The 24,921-nt window shown below is 48.2% G+C and overlaps 1 non-coding gene across 1 annotated transcript; it reads left to right on the top strand.

Annotated features, from left to right (window-relative positions):
* Positions 1 to 23,601: 23,601 nt before the first annotated feature.
* Positions 23,602 to 23,796, top strand: LOC148091729 (small nucleolar RNA SNORA74). Its single transcript, XR_015715612.1, has one exon. It is a non-coding gene; the product is annotated as a small nucleolar RNA SNORA74 (small nucleolar RNA).
* The last annotated feature ends 1,125 nt before the right edge of the window (positions 23,797 to 24,921 follow it).

The following is a 24,921-nucleotide window of genomic DNA, read 5'->3' as shown; positions in this document are numbered from 1 at the left end:
CAAAACAACAAAGGAGAACTTGGAGAAAACTCATATTTCACTTCAGTAAAAGATCCATTAGGAACATTTTAAAGCTTTTCTAAACCAATTCATGGTTCAGAAAATACAATCAAGAGTCACTGGGGCCAGCTGTACAGCTGGAATTCACGGAACCATGCCTGCAAAATTGGGCCATGAGTCTCAGGCCATACTGAGTTAGGAGACCAAAATCTTCTCCTTCCAGGCGGCAACTCAATCTGAAATCCAATCACTCGAGTTGGAAGGCTAACAGGCCCACAGTGTTTAATTCCGAAGTTCATGGCTCTTAAATCTGAGCTCTCACACACGAAGATGGGGCTGGAAATTGCAAGACTTTGTCTGAAAGATGTTTCTAGCCTTTAATAACAACTCAATTTTAAAAGAGGCTCTTTAGCCCAGCCGGGCGTGGCTCAGCGGTTGAGCATCGACCTAGGATCCAGGTGATCGGGGTTCAATACTCGGTCAGGGCACATGCCCGGGTTGCGGGCTGCAGCCAATCAATGACTTTCTCATCATTGACGTTTCTCTCTCTTTCTCTCCCTTTCCTTTCCTCTCTCTGAAATAAAAAAAGATATATTAAAAAAATAATAGAAATAAAAAGAGGCTCAACTGTAATAAAACGAAAATAGCAAAAGGCCAAGGCAATAGTCTGAGGATTGGGGGATCACAGGGTGCGTTCTGAGCCCTGTGTTGTTTCAACATTGATCTGTTATGTTTCAAACTACCCTCCGAGTGTACCAATGTGCACAGAGCTATGGGCTGCAGCTTGGAATCAAGCGCACTTTTCTGGAAGCCAGAGCCCAGAATCAATGAGCTGTAAATCTGCCAACTGCATGTTTATTCCCATCCTCATTGGCCCCACAGGCTGTGACAAGGAACCCGAAAACTTTTCCCTTGCAAACTAGCGCAGCTGAAGGCAGCTTGGAAGCAGAGCCACCAGCCTTCCCCAGAAATGCGCCCAAGCCAAGCCCTCCAGTCCACAGCATTCTTGCCTGCAGCTTCACTCACACAAAGGTGCATAGCTTCCTGCAGGACCCCTTTCCAAAGTTGCTTGAACTGCACTGCGACCAGAGCACAAGACCCAGAGGTAGGGGTACTAGCAGGGTCACTATGCTGTTGGGCAGTGTCCGGGGGCAGGACCTGCGGAGCTCCAGGCTCCTGTGTACCACCTTGCCCTCAGCTGCACCTGCAGTGCTGCTGGCCTTGCTTGTAGCCCAGGCAACTCCATACTGCAGAGGGGCCTGCAGACCCAACAGTGTGCACTGGAGGGGAGGCCGCACTCCTGTTCTCCTTTGAGCGCCTTGGCCTCATTAGGCCTCCAGGAGCAGCGGGGTCCTGCCAGCACGGGTCCAAGCCTCACTTAGCATCCATGGTTGGCTAGTGAACTGTTTGAGTGGCAGTACTGGTGGTCCACTGAACTACAGATTGCCTTGTCCCTAGAGGTCTCTTGTGAGAATGGATCCCCGCAGGTTCTCTGACTTTGGGGTTTAAAACATTCTGCCTTCAATTAGGTTGGAACTGAGGTAATGTCAATGTCTGGCAGAATTTCTATTGATAATTTTTGAATGAATAAAATAACATTGAATATAAAGTGTAATAACATAATTTTAAAAAAAGATTAAAAATAATTTTTGAAACAATTTACCTGAATGAAGGCAAGCCACAGTCATTTTATGTATTTTTATATTTCAAGAGCACTACTGTACTTTCTACCTTAGCACTGCTCCTCCCTGCCCACATGTTTCTATTGTGGACAAAAACATATACCTGGAGAGTTCCCTACTATGGAACCTGAGCAACTGACGATGGCCAGGGGAGTGTCACCTGCTGGTGCTCAAAGGCTGAATTACTGCACCTCTTCGAACCATTATTCGAGCAGAGAGTACATACTATCCTGGTTGAATCACATGAGTTATAAACTTTCTAGGGTCTTGGATCAAGATCATTATCGACTAAACCTCAGGAAGGTTTACCCTTAGAAGGACAAAGCAGAGACTTTTCTTAGTGGCACATGTGGGTGCTTGTAGGAAAGAGAATATTGAAACTGGGTGGGCACCCAGGAATATCACCACACGCACATTCATACGGAGAGTTAGAAGTACTGTAGTCTCCCGTTCACCACAGGGGATATGTTCCAAGTCCCCCAGCGGATGCCTAAAACTGCAAGCCCTGTAGATACTATGCATACATGCCTATGATAAAGTATAATTCTTAAACTAGGCACTGTAAGAGATTAACAACAGTAACTAATAATAAACTAGAACAATTATAAGAATGTAGTGTCATGAAAGTTACATAAACATGACTATTAAGTAAAATAAAGGTGGCTTCAGCACAAGCACTGAGATATTGAGAAGGTGGATCTGATAACCAAGGTGGCTACTAAGTGGCTAAGGGGTGGGCAGAGCACACAGTCGGGACATGCTGGACAAGGGGACGCTTAAGGTCCTGGGCTGGAGGGAGTGGGATGGCGAGAGATTTCACCATGCTTCGCAGCACAGTGCGTGACTTAAATTTTGTGCATCATTTATTTATGGCATTTGTATTTAATATTTGCAGGCTGCAGTTAACTCTGAAACCTCAGAAAGAGAAAAGGTGGGTAAGGAAGGGGGTGCTGCTGCCTGTGAAACTTGCCATGGTAATCAGTGGGGATTAAGGGATGTGAACATGACCTAAACCTTCTCTTTTTTGCTTGGAAATAAGCAATTACCATACTACTGCCATTGAAAGAAAAAAATCGCAGGCAATTCCAGAGAGGAGAGTCATCCGGAGTTTGGCAGACTTCAAGTCAGGAATTGGTCACTTTCTTACAGCTACTTTGACACCTGGCATCATAAATACCCGTCTTCCACTGTTTCTTGTACCTGCAGCTGCATCTTTTAAGTTCTCTTTGCCAACTTGCATTGTGGATGCTCCTTTGTGGTTTCCCTTTGCCCAGATAATTGTGTAAATATGCCATGTTATTCTCATCACTGTCCTCCCAAGGATGTGGCCAACATTACATTTAATTTACCTGGAACTACTTCAAGCCCACTCAGTGTCCATATCTTTGGTCTATAAATCAACTGGCTGCTCAGTAACTTCTTAAAATGCTGAAAAGTCATGACCATTCTTTTGCTACCAGTCATTTTCCCTGAAAGAAAAATAATACAAATGACTCTCTTAAAGTGAAAAAATATGGAATATCATTGCAAGCAACCATGAGCATTTTAAATCATTTAAGAGAATTTTTATGCCCTGGCCAGTGTGGCTCAGTTGGCTGGAGCATCATCCTGAACACGGAAAGGTCACAGTTTCAAATCCTGATCAGGGAACATGTCCAAGTTGCAGGTTGGATCCCTGGTCAGGGGCTTATGGGAGGCAACCGATCAGTGTTTTCCTCCCTCCCTCTCTCCCTCCCTCTCTCTCTCTAAAAGTCAATAAACATACCCTCGGGTGAGGATTAAAAAAATAAAAACTAAAATAATATTTATTCCTATCTTTCGAAAAATGAAAATAACAAACATACAGCAAAGCAGGTATGTTGAACAAATTGAGTTACAGCTATTGAAGTGAGTATTTATAAACGGTACTGCAATGTCTCACATCTGCTAAATTATACAATGTACATGTGGGAGGAGGGGCACCAAAGGACTCCCCTTTTCATTCCCTGACTCCCTGTCCTGCTCCAGTGCTTCTGTCAGAGTAGATGGGGAAGTGTGGTCATAACATGACCTCAGAGAGGGGAGCACAGCCCAAGTCAAAGCTGAGCGAGTGAGCAGAGCAAACAGGACTCTGGGAGAACACGGGGTGAGAGTCAGAGACGCCCAGTGTGGAACGAGGCTCTCGGGCACAGGCTGGCAGGGCCCCACATAAGCTACCGGCCCCGCACTCAGTGCCGACTTCATTCAGGCACAGGTGGAGTTTATGATTCCCTACATCCTCCCAGGCATCCTGTTCCTATGCCCTTTAGGAGCAGAGGCTGTGAGAACAAGGTCTTTTCATAGAGGCTGTGGCCCAGAAGGGGATGAAGGAATCAGGCCTGAGAATAAGGGAGATATTTGGGGGGACTCATGGAAGAGAAGCAAATGAGAGTAGACAGAGCCTTTCTCCCTCTCACAGCCCATTTCATCTCCAGCCTCACAGCCACTCCTCTGTAGCACAGAAACACCCACATAGAAGTGGGAAACTATCGCGTTCAAATGGAAGACTTAAACTTGCTTCCTGATTGGCAGACTTTTGAATTTGTTAAAACATTTTTTTATTTGAATGAGGCGCCATGACCCAATTATGCCTCTCTTTGCACCAGCAGTATCTGGCCCCTTTCCTGATACTTAGTGTTCTTGACAAAGAACATGTAATTCTGACATTTTATCAGTTGTATTTGAAATGTAACTTGAGACTCATCCCACTTGTAATTATACTAAATATTTAGGAGGAGATTTGGAAATGCGTATGTAAAATTTTCTATGAACTTAAGTAAAAACATTGCACTGGGGGATATACACATACTATGGAGTTTGTTTTTTAAAAACCAGTAAGTGTTCCATCAAAATGATGTTAACCAGAGATGCTCTCTGCACAATATGCCTGTAATCTTAGGAGCTACTCAGATTTGCTCATGGGGATGTTGAAAGCTTCTAGTTGTGTAATGCTCTGTGCATATTTATTCCTCAACTCCATCCTTTCAGCTTAACAACCCACAACCTGAAGACCAACTTAAGTCCATTCTTTGGAACACTGTCAATGTACAGACCATGACCCAGACTCTTAGGCCATACAATCATCTTTCCCTAAAAACCACTTACTCTCACTAGTTAAATGAACCCTCTTTGTTTACTGGGAGGAAAACAATGTTCAGAGAAAAGCTAAGAAACAATGCTCCACGTGGCCCTGACACTGGAGCACTTCTTCCAAGTAGAGGTTCTGAACTCTTGAACATGGAGACAGTATCTCCCTCCAAAGCACAGGGCAGGCTTCTTTACAGGTTTGGAAATGGGGATAATGCATCCTTTCAGAGTGAAGGAACACAGGCCTGCTGATTCCCTAAGACAATAAAGATGACTCCCTCTGAAGTAAAGGGTAGATTTGCTCACTACATATGATAAAATCCAGGTTTCCCCAGTTCCGGTAGCATAATCATGGGACATATTCCTTTCCTATAACCTAACCCACTGCACACAAAGTCATCTGTGTGGGCCCGTATGTTTCCCCCCATGGGATGTAGGAGTAGAAAGAGTTAGGGGCTGAAGTCTTACACAGGTGGGGGCTGGTTGGGAGAGCAGAAGGGCATGGAGACAGGGGCAGGTACATGCCATGTCACAGAGGACACTTCTCAGGTCTCAAGTCCTTCAGGTGATTTCATATGAAAGTAGGCAAATTATGTCAGTTATACAAGGTTGAGTGAGGTTCAACTCAGGGAAATGTGAGTGGCAGAAAAGCTCAGGCTATATGCAATCCTAATGACCCCCAATGACCCTTGATCTTATACAATTATGCCTTCTGTGTGAATAAAGCCTGTAAACAAGATGAGTTAGCAACCCCTAAATTATGTGGTGTGGCAAAAGGGATTCTTGAAGATACTATTAAGGTCACTGATCAGTTAACTATGTGGCAACAAAAAGGGAGATTTCTGGGATATTACTGAAGTGGGACCATCTAAGCATACACACCATTTAAAAGCAGTTTTCTCTGTTTAGCAACATAAAGGGAAGTCAAGAAACTGAAAGCACAAAAAAGATTCCTGGTGCCATTTCTGACTTAGAAGATGAAGGTGGTCTCCTGCCAAGCATGCAGCCTAGAGTGGCACCTCACCTGACAGCCCGCCAGAAAAAGGAGACCTCAGTTCTACAACTGCAAGGAAGTGAACTTTGCCAAAAACTTGAGAGGGAATTTTTTACACAGGAAAAATAAACTAATACAAGTAGTCTCCATGGGATTAAATATGTGGTGCTGAGTCTGGAATCCCTGACTCATAATGACCTTCTATGAGAATCAAGGACCCTGTTTCTCTTAGATTATAATGAACAGATCTTAACCTATCGCTGGTAAATCCTAAACCTATATTAGGCCATGCTTAAGAAAAATACTGTGAGAATTCTCAGGTCTGACCCTGTTATAGTCTCAAATTAGAAAAATAAACACAAACCAGTACTGACACGAACCAATAGAATATCCCACCAGGTGGCAGGATCTGAGGGCAGCCAGCAGGGCCCCACTAGGGAGATGGTTAGAAGACGCTGAGGGTGTTTTACACAAGACACTGAATTATCTTGAGTGACCTCATCGTGTGCTCAGTAGAGGAAGAGCAGCATGGGCTCTCAGGCCACTTGCGAGGTGGTCAAAGTTCAAATAAAAGACCGGTTTCGGAAATACAGTGACACTCCATTAGAGTGACACAAGCAGAGGATCTGATAGTAGGGGAGGGCCAAGAGCAGGAATCTGCACATAGGTGGTGTTCAGAGACCAGAGAGAGCAGCTTGATCCTAATGGCAGATAAAAAGGAAAAACACTGAAAACAGCTGAGTTTTAGCTCCTTTTCTTCCACAGTAAGACAGTGGACAAGTCAGTTACGTAAATTTCAAACTGCTTTTCCTTCTGTCCCAGAAAGCCTGATCCACATCTTATTCCTGTGTCCCACAGATAGTCCCATTATAGGTTCTCACAGGCTCAGCCAACCTCCTGCTGTCCTTCCCTCCTCCTCCCCTCTCCCCTCCTTCTCCTCCTGCCCATCTGCCCCTCCCTGGGCTGCTCAGGGCCATGGGAATTAGGCATCTGGTTGCCCCTATGGAAGGGCTAAGCCTGCATTTGACCTGGAGAGTATGCCATACTATTTATGGGACGGGGACCTCATCTGTGACAATTCCCAAGGTGTACCAGGAGGACTTTACTCCTGAGGTCTCAACCTTACTCCTAAGGTCTCAATGTCCTTGTGTCAGTGTCCTCTGTAGGGCCTCTGAGCTTCTGCCCTTGACCTTCACTTGTAATTCAATCTCAAGGCTGCAAGGAGCAGAAATCTAGAGCAAAAGATCTGTTTCTGGATTTGAGGAATTTACAACTTTTCTGGAGATTCCCTACTCAAAATAAATAAACATCTGGTGGCTTGATGAGACATGCATTTCTGGCTTTCCAGTGACCTAGGATTTGCAGGAGGGAGAGATCATGGATGTTTTTCTGTAATACCTGGTAATTTTCTTGTTGCCTTCCTGTCCTTTATTTCCATGGACACAAGCTCAGAGGAGAGAAGGGGAGAGGTTGAGGCGATGACTGACTCTTCCAGGTCTCCATCCAGGATTCAGTTTATCGGACCCCATGTTTAGTTACCATGGGGTGGAGGGGCTTTGTTGTATCTGTGTTGAAATAGGTAAAAACAATGGCCCCCTCCCAAACACACACATTTGTGATGTTGGTGTATGTAAAAGACAAATTGTGAGTCAAAGGATTGGGGGCTTGATCTCTTACATTTATTCAGTTGTTAGCCTCTTCCTGCCATGGCAAGAATGATTAATGGTGGGTGGTTACCTAGTGAATCACTCAGGCCTGAGAGAGCTAGAAATGTTAAACATAAAGATAGTAAGAGAGGAGGTCAGCAAGCTTTGTTAATATAAAATAAATGATCCTAAAGCAAAACTGCTCAGGTTTAAAAGAATTCAACTCCAATACTTAGTAGCTACTTGATCTTAAGTTACTTACCTTCTCTGATCCTCTGCTCCTTCCACTGTTAAATATGCTCCATAACAGCACCTAATTATGCGACTGCTCTGTGCTGGGGCTTAAACCAGTTGCTACCTGTACAGCATTAGGACAGTGCCTGGCACATGGAACATGCTGCACATGGGCGTTAAGTAGAGTTGTTCTCTGGAGCATAAAAGACTCAGGCAGGGTCCTTCCACTGCAGAGCACGGTCAGCCGTGGAAAGGCCTCAGTCCACCTCTCGCTCCCCAGCACCTCTTCCCCTGGGTCTAATTTTCACACCAGTCTCTTACTCACAGGAGCGCCAGGGACTAAATCAAGAAGCTAATCTCTTTATGAAAGTCTAAAATATCTAGTACAAGGGTGGAGAGTAGTTGTTCCCAGAAGTTGGCCAACCACAACACGTTTCAGTCACAGCCTTGAAACTCTCAAAGTCTTACTGGGGCCTATTAAGAAATCACTGCACCTGGAGACACTTGAACGCTAGATGCCCAGGACATTCTATCAGAAGACTCTCCAGGCACTTGCTATGGGAAAGGCCAGAAACGAGCTCCTGTGAACCTTGTGAATCGAGGGTAGAGGGCAGAACTTCGAAGCCCTGAGGGCACGAAGGTAAATACTGAATGGGTTGGGGAGTAAGGCTCCCCTGAAAAAGGCCTCGCTCTGGACACAGTAAGAGCCCTTGGTTTTATTAGCCTGCATGTGGAATTTGGCCACCCATACGTGGATAGAAGATTGACTCTAAGTACAGGTATCTGGGGCAAGAACGATCTTAATGAGAAACTGGGCCAATTGTTATTAATTTTCAATCTTCCTCTTTTCTCCTGCAACTGTCCCCTCTCTAATACCATGCAAGTTCTCATATGTTCCTTTGCGCACTTTAAAGCACTCATCTTTCGTACTTGGAAAGGCACCGCTCCTTTGAAGCCTAATTAAAGTAATAAAACCCTCATATTAAAAAATAGGCCACAAAATACTCTGTTTCAATTTTTAATGTTAATTGCTTGTTCATTTGTGGCAAGAGAAACCTCTCGTGGCCCCAAATACACTGCACTCCTCAGACCTGCATCCTTCACTAACTCTAGAGAATATGACTGAATCCTTTATTTTTTTAAACAGACCTCTTTCCCTGGATATAAGCTCTTAAGAAAGTATAACTACTTGTATTAAGTGCAGAAATGAATTGGACTAATTAAACAGACACATATGAATCTACCACTCAAAATAAAAATGTTAACACATTAGTCTGTTTAAAATAAAAACTCATTTCAAATCCTCCAGGAAAATACTACAATGCACTTTTCTGTATATTCTTCCATTCTGAGTTTTTATTTTCTAAGCTACATATGAATTAATAATATATAGTATTAATCTGTTTTTTAAAAGCGCATATACATTCTCTTTAGTTTTTAACTTGTTGCAACTGGCTTCCCCCCCCGCCCCCCATCGTTAAGATTTATCTGATTTGGCTGAACTTCTGTTTAGTATTCCACAATATTTTAATTATCCACTTATCTTGATATACTCATTCCTCTTGCTATGGACATTTAGTTTAGGTTTTCCTTCCTAAATTTAATTCTATGTTGGCTTGTGTTTCTTACATTGCAAGTGGGCGTTCCTTTATGATTCCTTTAACTCTTCAATTTCACCACACAAAGGCATCTCAGAGGCAGTTGACTTTGCACTAGAAGCTTCCATGACTCCAGAAACCCTGCCTCACATTCAGCTACTTGGACCTTCCTCAGGCATCAGCTCCCTACAGCCCTCACCTGGTGGGACAGTTTGAGAACATCTATGTCATGCTCGCTACTTCGGCTCAAACTTAGTGGACATGTTTAAATTTATGGGACTACTACCCTTGTCTCTTGAGGGGTTGCTGAGCCTAAAGCGAATGGAGGAACCACCTAAAGCCTCAGGAAATTGTGCTTAGTCTTTTGGATTCAGCCAAATTCCTCCCCACCGCTACCCACTCCTGCTACCAAAGGAAGAATTCCGTATTTACAGAGAGAAGGAACTCTACCAAATTACTACTGGTAGGAGGGGGTTAGATGAAAGACACCATTGAATGAAATGTGTCCATCAATGTGATGCCGGTGTAATAACCTTATTGTTACTAATGGCAAAGGAGGAGATGGAAGGCTAGATATAGGCCTGCCATATATTTAGCTTTGCCAAAAATTTGCATTTAATGCTCTCCAAGTCTGCTCCCTGCTGATTGATGGGGGATAGGATGGGACAAAGACAGTTTAGACTCATGTCCATAAGATCTGAGTGACCTAGAAAGGTGCCTACTTTTGTTCTAGTCATACGTGGGAGAAATGAGTGGCCAGGATGAACATGGCCACTGCAAGAACATGAAATCTAAATATATAAAGTTCTAGACATAGGAGACACTCTCTCTTGGCTCCTCAGGCTCCTGTGGCTCCTGCAGCGGGGGACTGTGCTCCCTGTGCCCATGTGGCTCATGGCCATGTGGGGCTGCTCTGCACCTGGACTAATGGACCTTAATTAGCTTCAATGCTGAACTTCACCTGGCTGCAACATGAAACGGAGGTCTCTGGACACTGGCTTTGTTTCTGGCTTTACTGAACACCAAACTGCACCTTTTCCAGGACTGACTTAAGGGGCAGGGGACTTTGGAACCCCAAAATGTAACTTCATGCACGCAAATAAAGCCTTCTTGCACATCCATCCTCCCATGAAGATTTTAGGAAATTTATTTTCTGAAGATGTTGCAAGAACCTCACTCCCACGGGGGTGGGAGTTTAATTATCTAGTACAAATGTAACGAATTATGAGCAACTAATCCACAATAGGATCCCCTTACCAAAATGCAACCACTTGCCTTTTGCATAAACCGTCCCAGCTGGTGTGGCTTGTACTGGGGATGCTGTTGATGGTAAAGGCTTTCTAAAGGGCCCCCTGTAAACTCAGCCACCAGCTTGAGAACCATGTTCTCACACATTTTCAAAGACATGCTCCCATCTTTCAGAATGAGATCTGTGCTTCCTCCAGACTAGTCTCTTCCCATGTGGGAAATGGACTTTGTAAAGAAATGGGTAAACTCTTCAGTGCAGAAATTCCATGTGCCCATGCCTCAAGCATTATGAATACAAAATATCTGCAATTCCACAAGAGATGAGCCTGTAGTGGTGAACCAAGCAGGTGGTGAATTTCATAAGCGGAGTCTTTGGTGTTTTAAATCTCCTATACCCTGTCCAACACCCTGGAAAGGGCTGACACACAATGGTGGTCTGCTTTGATTCTATTCAGCCAGTTGTATGTTATATTAATGTTTTATCGCAGTTAGAACAAATCTGCACAAACATGGTGGCTTAAAACAGATGTGTATTCTCTTACCTTTCCAGAGACCAGAAATCTGACAGTATCACTGGGACAATTCAAGGTGTTGACAGAGCTGCACTTGCCCCAGGTGCTCTGGTGGAGCCCCTCCCTGCACGTGGTGTATATTATTGGGATAGTAACAGTGCTTCCTTCACAGGGCTGGTCTGAAGTTAAATAAGTTGGTACATAAAGAAACTATATAAAATACCTGGCATTTGGGAAACAGTTAATAAATGTTGGTTATTGTATTTGAATATGAACAGAGTCCATTCTGAAGTAATAGCCAAGTAAATTATTTTTCATAAGTTATGGATCCTGTGCATGCAAAGCCTAGAGCAACCTGTGTGACCATTAGTTCCAAGGATAGGCAGTCAACTGAAATAGAATTACTATCGAGGGAGATCTTAATAATTATGGCTGCTGCTCTTGGTCTATAGGACATGGGTTTGGGATACATTTTTATAAATTACTACTCGAATGGCTTCCTTTAGTAATGTTAAGAAATGCAGTCACACATTGAGGGGAGGGACAGTATTAGAAGAGAGGAGGAGATAAAAAAATCTCAAGAATATGATAAGGCTTTTTCTTTTTATTTCTTGTGATCATATCCTAGGCTGGCATCTTCCCTGACAAAGGTCAATTTTACCTTAACTGAGCCTGTCTATTGTCTTTGCATCTATGATAACATATCTTTGGAATTTCAAAGTAATTTTCCTTTTCCTGGACCCTTCAAAACACAGGCACTGCTCTGTGGAGACCACGAGTCCCCTCATTGCTATTCAGCTAATTGCTGACTGTTCAACTATCCTGTACCCATCTACACCCTAGGCTGAGAGAATTAGGTGAGGAGCTGGGCCCATTGTCTATGTCAGATTATGGGACCTTCTGGAAGAGAGTTTCAAGATCCTGGATTCTTCTCCCCTGAAGTGAATGGAATTGATTTCTGAAGGAACATCTGGAGGGAAGGATCTGCTGGAGATCACTGGAACTCCAAATTCAAATTTGTCTTGAATCCTCTGGATTTAATACTGGAATTTGTCTTCACTGGACAGATGAGAGAGCAGAGGCCAAGGACAGGTAAGTGACTTGCTCAAGGTAACACATAGTCTGTTCTAGGCCTAGGGTTTGGTGCCAAGTCCAGTGACTTTCTGGTTTCCTCACTGCTCCCCAGATCCAGACTCTGATGGCTGCAGCAGCTTAGGCCATAACAACCAGTTTATTCCCAATAATTCCCAGTATGAGCACTTTTCTTGGCTTAATGGCCCAAACCTGTTTTGCCTATAAGGGATTTAGTACTTCCAGCTGTTCTGCACTCACAGATACTGAATCTAAGGGTGGAATTTATATTAACCGTTCACAAGGCACACTTTGATTTGATGGAATGTCTCCATCATAGAAAGAAAACATGGCTAACTCTTGCACTTGATGATTCTGAGCACCACAGTGCACAGGAGCCTGCCCCAGGTTGGGAGTCTAGCTCTGGTTTGGCATCTAGCCCTGTGTCATGGGACCTGAAGGAGGTCACTTAATGTCCTGGAACCTCCAATCCCTCATTTGAGCTGCATGATGGATCCCACAGTGAGTGAGGCTTAATTAAGATAATGTGTGACCCGTCAGTGTGCACAGTCTCTTTCTGGAGGGGACAGAAGAAACTGCCAACAGTGTTTGTCTTGGGAGGGGTGGTTGGACATGTGGGAGGGAGGGATGTTCTCTGAAGATTTTGTCATGTGTGGCTCTTCCTTATTATCAAAATACATGTATTATGAAACACAAACACAGGAGTGTATATAATACATGTACATTTTTAAGGATGGTAATAAAATGAACATACTGTACTCACTATACAGCCTATGAAAGTAGCTTTGAAGCCACCAAGTGTTACATTTTGCAGTTAAGTCTAGTTGTTAAGTGAAAACTTAGTGGATTTTTAAGAACCACAATTAAAGCCCAAGCCAAGTGCCTGGCCACATGAAGTAATCTGAGCACAACCAGCTGCAGAGCCCAGTGTGCTATATATGTCCTTGCACCCTGCTGGTGTGGGTTATTCTTGGAAACACTAGAAGTACACATTCGTCCTGCTTCATCCCTGCTAATGCCATGTGGACCAAGAGAGCTCAGAACAATATTCAAAGTAAAGCCTGGAGCATATCCTCCAGGGAATTCTCCTGCAGGCCCAAAGCTGGTCTCAAATTATGTAGGGCTGGCCAGGCCATGACACAGGTAAGCTTCCTGCTAGTAAGCAAACGCCAGGCTGGGTAATTAGGCACAAAACAGATGGTCAGCTGAGAAGACAGCTCTGAGGGCAGCTTAGAGGATTACATAAAGCCAGGTCTCAGCATGAGTCTGGAGTGGGCTCAACCACCATCCGCCTGGTGAATTCTGAGCCTGGGGCAGGGAATGCATGTGTCACAAAGGCCAAGGGTCTCCTGCTATCTGCTCTGGTTCTGTGGTCTGGACACCGGATCCTCTGCCTAAGACCCACATGATGCCACTGTCTTGTGTGTCTGAGTCTGCTTTGTTGGCTTCAGGTTCCTGCCCTGGTTTTTGTGTTTTCTGGGTGACACACCACAGGACCAAGTCAAAAAGTGAGTGGTCCGTGGGTCCAGAGGGTGGCCTCCTGTGTCTGTGAGATGGGGGTTTAGGGTGAACAGGGCCTGGCAGAGCCCTGATCATACACATCTGCTGATTCCCAAGGGAGGGCTGAGGTCTGGAAACTTCTACTCCAAAGGGACAGAGGACAAAGAGAACTGCAGATGGGGCCCTAGGCACCCTAGAACCAGAGTCGAGGCTGGAATTAATTGTTCTCTAGGCTCCTATCCCCAACACAGACCCATCCTGCTCTGCCTGCCCCCCTCCACATGCATCTCTCCTGACAGCCATGGCCAGGCTCAGATCAGGACTGTGGTGCGCAGGCTGCTCACATGCCTGTCTCAGTCCTCAGCCAGATGCCCAGGGGCATGGAGGGCTGGGCTCGGCAGTGTACTGGGCCTTCAGGAGAGCTGGCAGTAGGAGGGAGAGATTCACACAGATTCTGTGTGAAACCTGGTGGATCACCATGCCTCCTACTCTCATGACAGCCACACAGGGGTTGGGGATGGCATGGGGCTGACCCCTGGGTGGGCAGGAACAGCCATAAAGGCTCAGTTCCAAACACGGGTGCCATGGGAGGGCAGTGTGGAAGGAAAGACCAAGACTCTGACTCTGCTGCTCACCTGTCTGCAGGGCCATTGCTTGTGTTATGGGCACCTGGCCGGACCGGGTGAGATGTTTCAGCCAGCCCCTCTATTTCCCCTGGTTCACCCTGGATCATGCCTTTATGTGGGACAAACACCCCGCCTCACACATGCTGCACTGGGTCCCAACTGTTTGGGTCCAGCTGGAGCATCTTGAGCCCACTGGGGCAGAGTTCGAAAGTGAGGGGGCTGCAGTCTGGGAAGATGATCTGGGAGTTTGGGGGATGGGGTTTCATGGGCTGGAGTACCCTCAAAGGCAGTGGCATCTTTCCTGTTTCTGGGAAGGCATGGAAAAATGAGGCATGTGGGTGAACCAGTCTCTAACCTGCTCCAGAACCACCTCCGGAGCTGCAGAGCACTCCAGAACCAGAGGAAGGGCCTGCTCTGGGGCTAGAGCCTGGTCCAGCTGTGCCAGTGCTGGAGCCAGTGTCACCTCCATCAACCCCTCCAGACCTAGAGCAAGCACCAACATACCTTGCAGCCCCAGGGCCAGCTCTGGAGGTGGAGCCACCTGGACCACCAGCTCTCATGAGAATTCTGAGAGCAAAGGGAGATCCAGCCCCAGCAGGCGAATACCCCCAGGCTGTGCCCACTAAACACCTGCTAAGGAAGACAAAGTACAGCATCCACCTCTTCCCTTCAAGACTGGTGGCAGATCAACTCACAGCAATGGATGCGGTGAGCAGGGAGCTCTCCGGGTGAGGTGGGAGAGGCCTTCCCTCTGTCCTTAGCTGCCCAGACCTGCCTTTCCCTACTCTGTACTCCTATGATCTGGATCTAAATCCCAGCTCTACCACTTGGCACCCATGGGTCCTGAACAACTTCCTCAACCCCTGAGCCTCTGCTGTTCACCTGGGGACATGAGCGGGACGCTCACAAGATGTGCTGCAAAGTGGCTGTGCAGATTAGATGAGGGCCATCACACAGAAAGCTGGGTGGGGCCTGGACAATAGAGAGCTCACTGTGTGCAGCCAGGTCCATGGGTCACCCATCTCTGTGCCCATGATGCTCAGCGGCTTCAGCACATATTAGGCACCTCATGTGTACTGAACTAAAAGGAACACAAGCAGCCTGTGGTTGTTGCTGCCACTGAATGGGGATCTGGGCCAGAGCATTCATCAGATCCTGCAAGAAGCCCCTTGGTGAGGAGACATGAGTCACATGCTGGACTTTGGAGTAAGTGAGGAAGGGCTAGAGGCAGGTGCTCCTGTCCCTTCCCCACCAGTCTTGGGCCCTGGGTCATCCAGGGCTGGGTGCCCTCGGAGGACAGAGAATAAATCCCAGGGACTCCAAGGCTCAGGCCATATCCCCAGAGGTTTCAGTTTCAGCCTTGACCACTGACCCCTGCCGGAAGTTGGGGACCCATGAGCTGGGGTGTTGCAAGGCTGGTTGACACTGCCCTTTCTCCCCTGGAGATGTTCACAGAGGTGCTGCCTTTTCAGTGCCTGGGCTCCATGTGGTCCCTCTGGGAAAATCCTGCCAATGAACAGCTGGAACCAACTGCCCATGACACCATGGTGCAGTTCAATCGTGTGGCCACCTGGGTGATGAACACTTACCTTCTGGACCCAAGCATGATGGCCCAGGACATGGCCAAAGTCATAGAGTACTGGATTAAGGTGGCCAAGGTATGAGATGAGAGGCCCAGTGGAGTCTCTATGTGGAGCCTTCAAAAATGCCTCTATTGCTTTGTAAGCTGTGAGGACTGAGGCCTGAGGCCTAAGGTCTGAGCCCCAGCACAGACTCTAAGTCCTCTCTCCAAGGGCATGCTGACCTTGACTCTCAGGTCCCAGTGGTGGGAAGCTCACTTCCTACCTGGCTCCTTCCTTGGGTTGAGCTAAGACCCTCCTCTCTGTGAGTGTTGGTTTTTGGGTGCTAAACGTGTCCACCCTGAGCATCTGCCAGGAGGGGGTGTCAGTTGAAGGGAACTGAAGCTAGAGCTCCAGCTCTCCACGTCACAGCACATCTCCCTCCTTCCTAGGAGTGCCGAACCCTGGGGAACTTCTCTTTACTCCATGCAATCCTGTGAAGTCTAGAAAGCACACCAGTCCATCGGCTGAAGACATGGAAGGAAGTTCTCAGGTGTGGAGGCCTCTGCCATCATAGGATGGGGGTGCCTTCCATATGTCTCCCAAGATCCCCTCACCACCTGAGATGCAGCCAACCCTGGGGACAGGAACTGGGTTCGTGGGCGTAGTCTCTAAGCCTCCTTGGGACTTCAGGCCACCAGCTCTCTTTCAAGAGTCAGTTCCCCTAAATGTCAGAGTCTGCATAGAGCCAAATAGGAGATTGGCAAGTGTTTCCAGCACCAGAACCTTATGCCCAGCTGAAACCAAAACTGGTCAAAACTACTCAAGAGCAGTGGGAATGGGGGCCCTGGTGACCAACATGAGAGCCCAGCCCCAGTCCCATGGACACGGTCCTGCTCAGACGAACCCATGAGGGCCCTTACACCAGGAGTTTGAAACTTTAGATTGTCAAAAGGAATTTGCCCTTAATGTCCCTCCCCCATCATTCCTAGACATGTCTTTCCTCTGTCATTCCCCTCAGGAAGAGCAGAGTCCAAATGAGAAAACCATGTCCGGAGAACAACCCAGTGATCAGGAAGAAGCTCATGAAGGTAGAGCTAGGCTGGACTTCTGGAAAGACAGGATGGTGGGGGAAGCCGGGATGGTGCAGGATGTGGCTTTGGTCATTTGTCCCTTAAAGATTCTCTGGAAATGTTCATCCTCTCTGTCCCGATAAGCAGGAAGAGGATCTCTTTGGTCCATAGGCAGGTGGGGGGCAGTTTCAGGGTCAGGGGGCCAGGTCCCGGCACAGAGTGGTGGTGGCTGGGATGATCCAGGATGGGGTGCAGGCATGGCAGATTGAGCGAGTCTCTGGCTTTCATGAAGGTCCATCCCGCTGGCACTTAGCTTCTTCTAGGCTGTGGGGTGAATAGGATGGGTGGGTGCCTTTCTTCGCCAAACCAGCCCACCCTGTCCTTAGGAAGGCAGAGCCCTGCTGCTCCTTCTGTCTTCATCACACCTCCAAGGGGAGCGACCCTGCCTGCCCCAGGGGAGGGCCCTCCTGGGGATTTCCATGGGCCAGGTGAACATAAGGGTTGCTTGGCCCCCAGTCCCCTTTGCTGGAACAGACACAGAGAGGTGTTCATTCTGTGACTTCCCAATGCCTCCTGTAGCACTCACTGCCAGTCAGTCATAGTCAGGATTCTCACTCAGCGCTCAGTGGGCACTAACACAGGCCAGGGAGCTTCTGAGAAGTGTCTGGGCAACTGGGGCATTGTTAGTGAGGTGGGGAGCTGTAGCTCTAGCTTTGGTGCCCTTGAATTGACACAAACCCTCCTGGGTAGGACAGAAGCTCAGGGTTGGCACATTTAGCACAGACCCCTGACGCTTCCTGTCCATGAGGAGGTAAAATGTTCTGTCACCTGCTACCCTGCCAGTCAGATGGGACATGAGGATCCTGTCCCGAAGGGTAAAGAAAGACTACTGCACAAGGGAAGGTCCTGGGCGTTCCTTGGGGAGGTGAAGGTTTGGCATAGCCTTGGTATTGGTCTGATGGGCAGAGATTCCAGTGTGGTAGGCCAGGCAGGGCTGCTCAGCCAGGCTCCTGAAACACCTGTCCATCTATGCCTTGGCCCACTGGGGGCCTGGGCACAACCTGAGAGCCCAGAGGACAGGGCTCTGGACAGTGATGGGGATGGTGAGGGCAGATGGGACAAAGCCTCTGGCTGAGGGGCAGGTGGCCTCTCCTGTGTGGGCCCGAGCCAGTCACTGTCCTCCTCTGGGTCCCCTGTTTCCTAATGAGAGAGGTGGAGGAACCACCATCTTCGGCTACAGGCCTCACAGGGTGCTCACAAGGTTCAGACAGGAAAGGACGGTGCAGAACCCCCTGCACTGTTCTATCTGGAAGGGTAGGATGAGAGCAGTGATGACAGTAATGACACTGAGTCTTCAAGAGGACCTGTGAGCTAGGTGGAGATCTCACACTTTCCAGAGGAGGAAGCAGGTCAGGGAGGCCAGGCCCCTGCCCAAGGTCACACACCAAGTAAACATTATAGCTCAGAGCTTGCCAGAATCAGAGCATGCTGGAGGCACAGCAGCCCTGGCACCAGCTGATTTGGGTCCGATGTCCAGAGTGTGAGGTTGGGATGGAGGGGGGAAAGGGGTGGGGGGAGTATGTGCTCAATGACCATGTCCTGGACCCTGGCAGAAGTGGCCTTCCAGATTTGTCACTCTGATACTGAGCACAGAAGAGGCTGCATAAGAAGTTGAGTGAGCCTGTCTGGTGGGTGCTCCAGGGTCAGAGACAGGAGGCTCTGTCTGAGCTGGGTGCAGCAAACCTATGGGGGTGGGGCTGGCCCAGGACCACAAACCCTGTGATTTGCCAAGATAGGCCCTGAAATGTGTTTAGGAGTTTTATTGGAGAGTGAGGGATGGGACAATTGAGGGGAGGGTCAAAGGGTCCTGGTCTGCTCCATGTGGGATCCCTGGGGTGGCTCAAGCAGCTGAAGATGGCAGGCTTTCAGGGGAGGCTGTGTTGACACACCTGAGAGCAGGGGCTCACACCACCTTCACTGATTACCCAATGTGTCCCCTTCCTTGGGAATTTCTAGATGACCTGATGATGCTGGACAGAGACATAGAGATTTCTTTGGAGGTGGATGACCAGGATTAACCTTTGGGGAGACAGCCCTGAGTTGTCAGTACAGCTTTCCCTGGGGGCTTGTCCATATAGCAATCCATGTCGCTGTGGGCTGGAGTCCAGAGAGTAGCCTGGGTCCAAGTCCTGTCTTTCTGAGTTTCCCATCCCCTCTTGGGACTTGGCAGTATTCCAACACGAGTAGGGGTGGGCCCAGGGCTAACCATGCCTGGGGCGGCTCTTTCTGGTAGACTTGGGTTGTCTGCCTTGCAGGGGAATCAGGTCCACAGAGAAAACCAGAGGAAGGTGAGTGGCTGTGGGACCTCCTGGGGGCAGGGGAAGGAGTGAAAATCGGGGACATCCAGGACAGCCCACTCCCGGGCTCCATCCCCTGCATCATACATCTATTGGGAGGCTTTTATAACAGAGGTGGGAAACCCCTCCAGTTGGTGGCTGGGGTAGGGGGATGGCATCAAAGACAGCTTTCTGGAGGAAAAGCTGTTGCCCAACTACGAGCATGGGTAGGGTCTGGATGGAATTAGTGGAAGGGCAGTGCCCGTGTGCAAAAAGACCCTGGACCTATCCCCTGCCCCACTCCTCACTCGAGCTGTGTTTGCATCCTCTCTCTCTCTGGCCCCGGGAACAGAAGGTAATGGAAAAGACAGTGGAGCTGCAGGGGGCTACTGAGAAATATGAGAGAGAGCCCGAGGAGCAATTCAGGGCCTGGTTCCTGGCCCTGGATCACACACCTGGGCCTGAGGCAGAGGTGAGCTCCAGCAGGAGTTGGGTGAGGGTAGTGGTGGGCTATCCATGTGGATAGTCCAGAGAACCTGTGTCCATGGCTACCTGGTCAACCCCAGACCTTGCTGTGTAGCACCTTCTAGGTCACCTGACAGTGGGAGGGACACCTGAGGTGTAATTCCTGGGAGCTCACAGGTGCCACTCTGTCCTGCAGTTACCTCCTGTCCTGCCAGCTGGAGCCCCAGTCCTAGATGTCCAGCTGTAGACTTGGGTCAAGAACATCATCTGTTACTGAGTGTCCAGGTGGGCAAAGCAACTTCTTCACCAGCGGGGACACAGCTGGGCCCTCAGGAGCACTGGGAAGCTGCTTCTGCCCTGGAAGGACAGTGGTAGTCCTACTGGTGCACTCTGCCAGGAGGGAGGGGAAACACCTACAACTTCCCTACAATTCTCCCCAAGGCCTCTTCATTCCTAGAAGGGATGATGGTTATTTATGGTCAGCAGGCTTTGGAGTCCTCCTTTGCTAAAGTCCCAGGGGGCAGGGATTTCTGTCCATATGTGTCAGCGCCCGTCTGGCTGGGAGGGCACATTTTCCCTGTGAAAGGAAACTACATCTTGGACTAGAGCTGAGACACTGATGATGTCTCACCAGAGCAGAGTGTAGCAGACCAGGGCAGGTCAGAGGGAAGCTGATCAAAGCAAAGATGTCTAGCCAGACAGGCCAGAAACTATTCTTGTCATGATGGGGGTTGACAAGTCTGAAGTCTGTGAGCAGACCAGCAGGCTAAAAACAGCAACATGTTATACTGTGATCTGAGACACAATTTCCTCTGTACCAAGGAATCTTAATTTTCACTCCTAAGGGTTTCAGCTGAGTTACAGAACCCACCCTCTTTCCAGGGAAATTACCCCCAAAATCAACTGATTGCAGATATGTTTGGTCAAATAACTGTGCTACAGCCCAGCCAAATGGACACAACTCTCACCATCAAAAGTTGCGGCAATTTTTTATCTAGATTAAGTATTAGACGCGTCCCTGATATTTGCTTTGCTACTATTTCCTCCCTTTCTATGGGTAGTCTTTTTTCTCCTGATAGTGTCCTTTAATGCACAGAAGTTTGGCACATTTATGAGGTTTTTTTGTTTTTCAAGTAACAAAAAATTGTGCTTTGGAGCTCAACAATTGTTCACTCACTGATTTAAGGAAAAGAACCCAAAGAACACCTGGCTACCATGGCCAACCTGGCAGACCTCGAATGGTTGCCAGCTTACCTCTATGCCCTGTCTTACCATTTTGACCAGTCTTAATTCTGTGACCTGTTGAAGCGTGATACCCCACAAAGCTGGGTTAGAGCCTCTGCAGGATGATTCTCCAGCAGGCTCAGAAAAGGGCTTCCCAAGTTCTTGACATATTTAAACTCAGACTTGGCTGTTGAAACAGAGCTGGACACAAGGAGAACTGGGGAAGCCACCAGTAAAGGGACAGCAAGTGCTCCCAGGGAACGAGGAACCAGGCTGGCTGGGGTGCAGGAAAGTGTGTGTGTGTGGGGGGGGGGGTCCAGGCAAATATATGGCCCTTGGGTGAGTTGAAAATGTTATCCCAACCATTAAGGCTTTCAGGCAGAAAAGAACATGATCTGATATATATTTTTTAAAGATCACTCTGTGATTTGGCATTTGAAATAAAATTTTAAAGGGTAGGATTTATACAGATGAAAGATTGACATGTGCTTCAGATACAGACAGTGTAAACATGGCTTGAAGGCAGGACAGATAAACACTGGAGACCGAAACCCACACTCTCAGAGACCTGTGTGTGATGGAACAGGATAGGGAAACAAAATACGTCCGTAGAGAGGAGGGCAGGGTGGACGGGGGACCCTCCATGAAGAGGGCAGGGCACGGAGGACCGGAGATCCTTCATGAAGGGGGCAGGGAAGGGAGGACAGAGGCTCCTCCTTGGAGTTGAGAGGGCAGTGGTGACAGGAGACCCTCCATGGCGGGGGCAATGCAGGGTGACAGGGTAGCATCTATCGAGGTTAAAGGTCAGGTACGATAGGGGACCCTCTTTGGAGGTCAGAGAGCAGGGAAAAAGGGGAAGTCCCACTGAGGGAAAAGGACAGGGAGGGCAGAACAGGAAGGGCAGGGAGGACATGGGATGCTTCTTTAAACGGGAAGTTCTGGGGGTTCAGAGAACCCTCCAAGGAGGAAAATGGGCAGGGGGGCACAGAACCCCACTACTGAGAGGACAGGGCAGGGGGACATGGAACCCTCCATGGTGAACCAGAAAAGGTAGGACAAGAGACTCAATTTGGAGTTGAGGGTGGTGGGAGACAGGGCACCCTCCATGGAGGGGAATGGGATAGAAAACAGGGAATGCCCCTCTGCAGGGGAAGGAAGTGGAGGACAGGAAATCCTCCATGGAAGGGCAGGGGCAAAAGAAAAGAGCATTTTACATGAAGTTTAGAGGGCAGGAGGGACAGAGGACCTCCGTGGATGGGGCAGGGAAAGGGGACAGCAGACCCTCCATGGAAGGGTATGGTCCTGGGGATAGGAAACCTCCCTTTGAGGGGGCAGGGCAGAAGAACGGGGCAATCTCCAAGCACCTGACAGGGTAGGAAGGACAGGGGGACCCTACTTTGATGGGGCAAGACAGGGAGGATTGGGGAATCTTCATAGGAGGCATGGCAGGGGGACTGGGGACACTTCATGGAGGGAGTTGGGCAGCAAGACAGGGCACCCTCTATAAAAAGTAATGAGTAGGGTGGCAGGAAAGCCCCCCTATGAGGGACAGGGAAGGGAAGAGGGCATCCTACATGGAGAGAGCACACAGGGATATAGGGAACCTCCCTGAAGTTTGTCCTGCATTGGACAGGGGACCTTCCTCGGATGAGGCTGGGCAGGGGAACAAAGGACCCTCCATGGAGGGGAGGCGGAATGAAAAACAGGGGACCCTCTACAGAAGGGGGAATGTAGGGAGGACAGGGGATCCACCATGAAGTGGGCAGAGCAGTAGGGTGAGGAGGGGATGGAGAGGGAACAGGGGACACCGTCCTCTCCATGTAGGGTCCCCTGTCTCCCCATGGAAGGTTCCCTGTACCCCTTCCCTTCCATCAATATTCCCTTTTCCACCTGCCCTTCCATTCCTAGGGTCTCCTGTCCCCCTGCCATTCCCCTCCCACATCCCCTTTTCTCCCTGCCCTGCCACTTCCCAGGGTTCCCTGCATCCCCTACTCTTACCTATCTGTGATTTGTTCTTTTCCCGCTCTGCTTGTTCCCTCCATGGAGGATCTTCTGTTCCCTTGCCGTGTCTCCTCACTCATAGGAAACTGTGCTCTAGTCTCTCCAGTCTTCATCTCTCTTCCCTCCAGGCCAAGTGCCCACTCTCTAGAGAAGCACATTTCTCACCCTCTTCATCTAAATCCTACCTGTGTCAAGACACATCTCAAGTATTATTTCAAATGTCAAATCAGAGTGATCTCCACAAGGGAGGGGGTGTGTGGGGAGGGAGAAAAAGTTATAGGGGTTACATATGTGGATGGAAGGACACTTGACTTGGGGTGGTGAACACATAGTATGATATACAGATGGTGCATTATAGAACCATGCACCTGAAACCTATACAATTTTATTAACCAACATCACCCCAATAAATTCAATTAAAAATAAAAAGTGGTGGCATTTGGAGGGTGATGAGATCATGAGGGTAGACTCCTCAGGAATAGGATCCCTTTTAAAGAAAACCCTAGGCAAGAGTTATTGGTGGATCACTTTGTAAATTACATTTCTAACCTCTATGCTGAAAACGTGAAAATAATATTGAATGTCTGCTCTAATTGGGAAAAAATAATTTTCCATAGAAATGTTTCAAGTAAAATAAAAGTCAGAGTGATCTTTAACAAATATAAATCAGATCATGTCACTGTAGTGCCTAAAAGCCCTAAATGGCTCCAGCAGTGGTCAGCTGTCCAGAGAGCATCGCCGGTGATGGTGGGACACTGCTGGGATAGGAATGCCCTGTCTTCTTCCTCCAGTTGCTCCCATAACTGTTTTAGTGGCACCGGGCACTGGTGCAAGGCAGAACTGTGCTTCCTTGAGGGCGAGCTAAGCATCACTTCACTGCTCTGGTGTGGTAGCACAGAGAACAAAATATTTTTAAAGCTTCAATGATACTAATAGCATTTTCAAACCACTCAAGAGATCTTTATCTGCCCTTCCCTGCACCCCAGCCAGTCAGGCTCACCCAGTCTTGAGGACAGAAGGCTAGGACATTGCTTCCCAGGCATGCAGGATACATTCATCTGGTCAGATGTCTGAGCAGAACTGCAGTTCTCTTAGGATGGAAATGGAGGTAGGCATCAGACAGGATTAGCCAAACACGAGGACACTAAACTTTTCATGACACAGTGACTGGATCATAGCTGCAGGACCCCTCCATGGGCTCTTTCGCCCACAGTGTCCCAGCAGACCCAACAATTTCCCACAACAGGTAGTGGCTCCTGCCCTCTGAGCACACAAGGACCCTCTGCAAACCCTTTGAGCTTATGCAGCTGATCTCAGGCTGCACATCACAGACACCTAAATCCTGGGAAGTGGAATGATTTGAGTTTTTAATTCCATTCTTTCAAAGACAGCCAAGGCCTGGGCCTTTTGTACACTGCTCAAAGGTGCACGAGCATCCAGTGAGTAACAGCTAGACATGGTATACCTGTGACATTTACTGAGTAGCCTCAGACAAAGCACTGACACTGAATTTGAACCTGTATCAAACTAGTGACCATCACTCTCCCCTACCTGGGGACTCACTGAGATCCTACCTCATGCAACTTGAGTACCTCCAGAGGCTCTTTCAGTGACTTAGCCTAAGAGGCCGCCAGCACATGGAGGATGGCAGCAGCGGATCATGGGGTGTCTTGGACCTTTGCTGATCTTCCCCCAGGCTCAGTGCTAGTAAAAAGCCAGCTTGGTGTAATGCCTGAATGTTCTTGCATTCAGTTAAGCCCAGCAGAGGCAGCCACCAACTGTGAGTTGCTTTGTAGCTCCAAATACATGGCCCTGGGCCAGTCACAGGAAGCATCTGACATTGGCCAACAACAGAGTCCCTCCCAGGAGACTCTAGGACAAATGCACTCAGTGGCCAGCTATAGATGATATCAGAGCAGGATCCAATTAATTCTCAATTGATTAATCTAATTAATTCACAAGCTAAGTAGATCCAAAGGGAGATCTCAACGAGCACCAGACTCTGCTGAGGCCAATTCTGTTTCAC

Source organism: Miniopterus natalensis, chromosome 13 (genome assembly GCF_054644295.1).
Source record: "Miniopterus natalensis isolate mMinNat1 chromosome 13, mMinNat1.hap1, whole genome shotgun sequence".
NCBI classification, from domain to species: Eukaryota; Metazoa; Chordata; class Mammalia; order Chiroptera; family Miniopteridae; genus Miniopterus; species Miniopterus natalensis.
The sequence above is the reverse complement of the archived record's forward strand: the minus strand, read 5'-3'. Positions and strand labels throughout refer to the sequence as shown.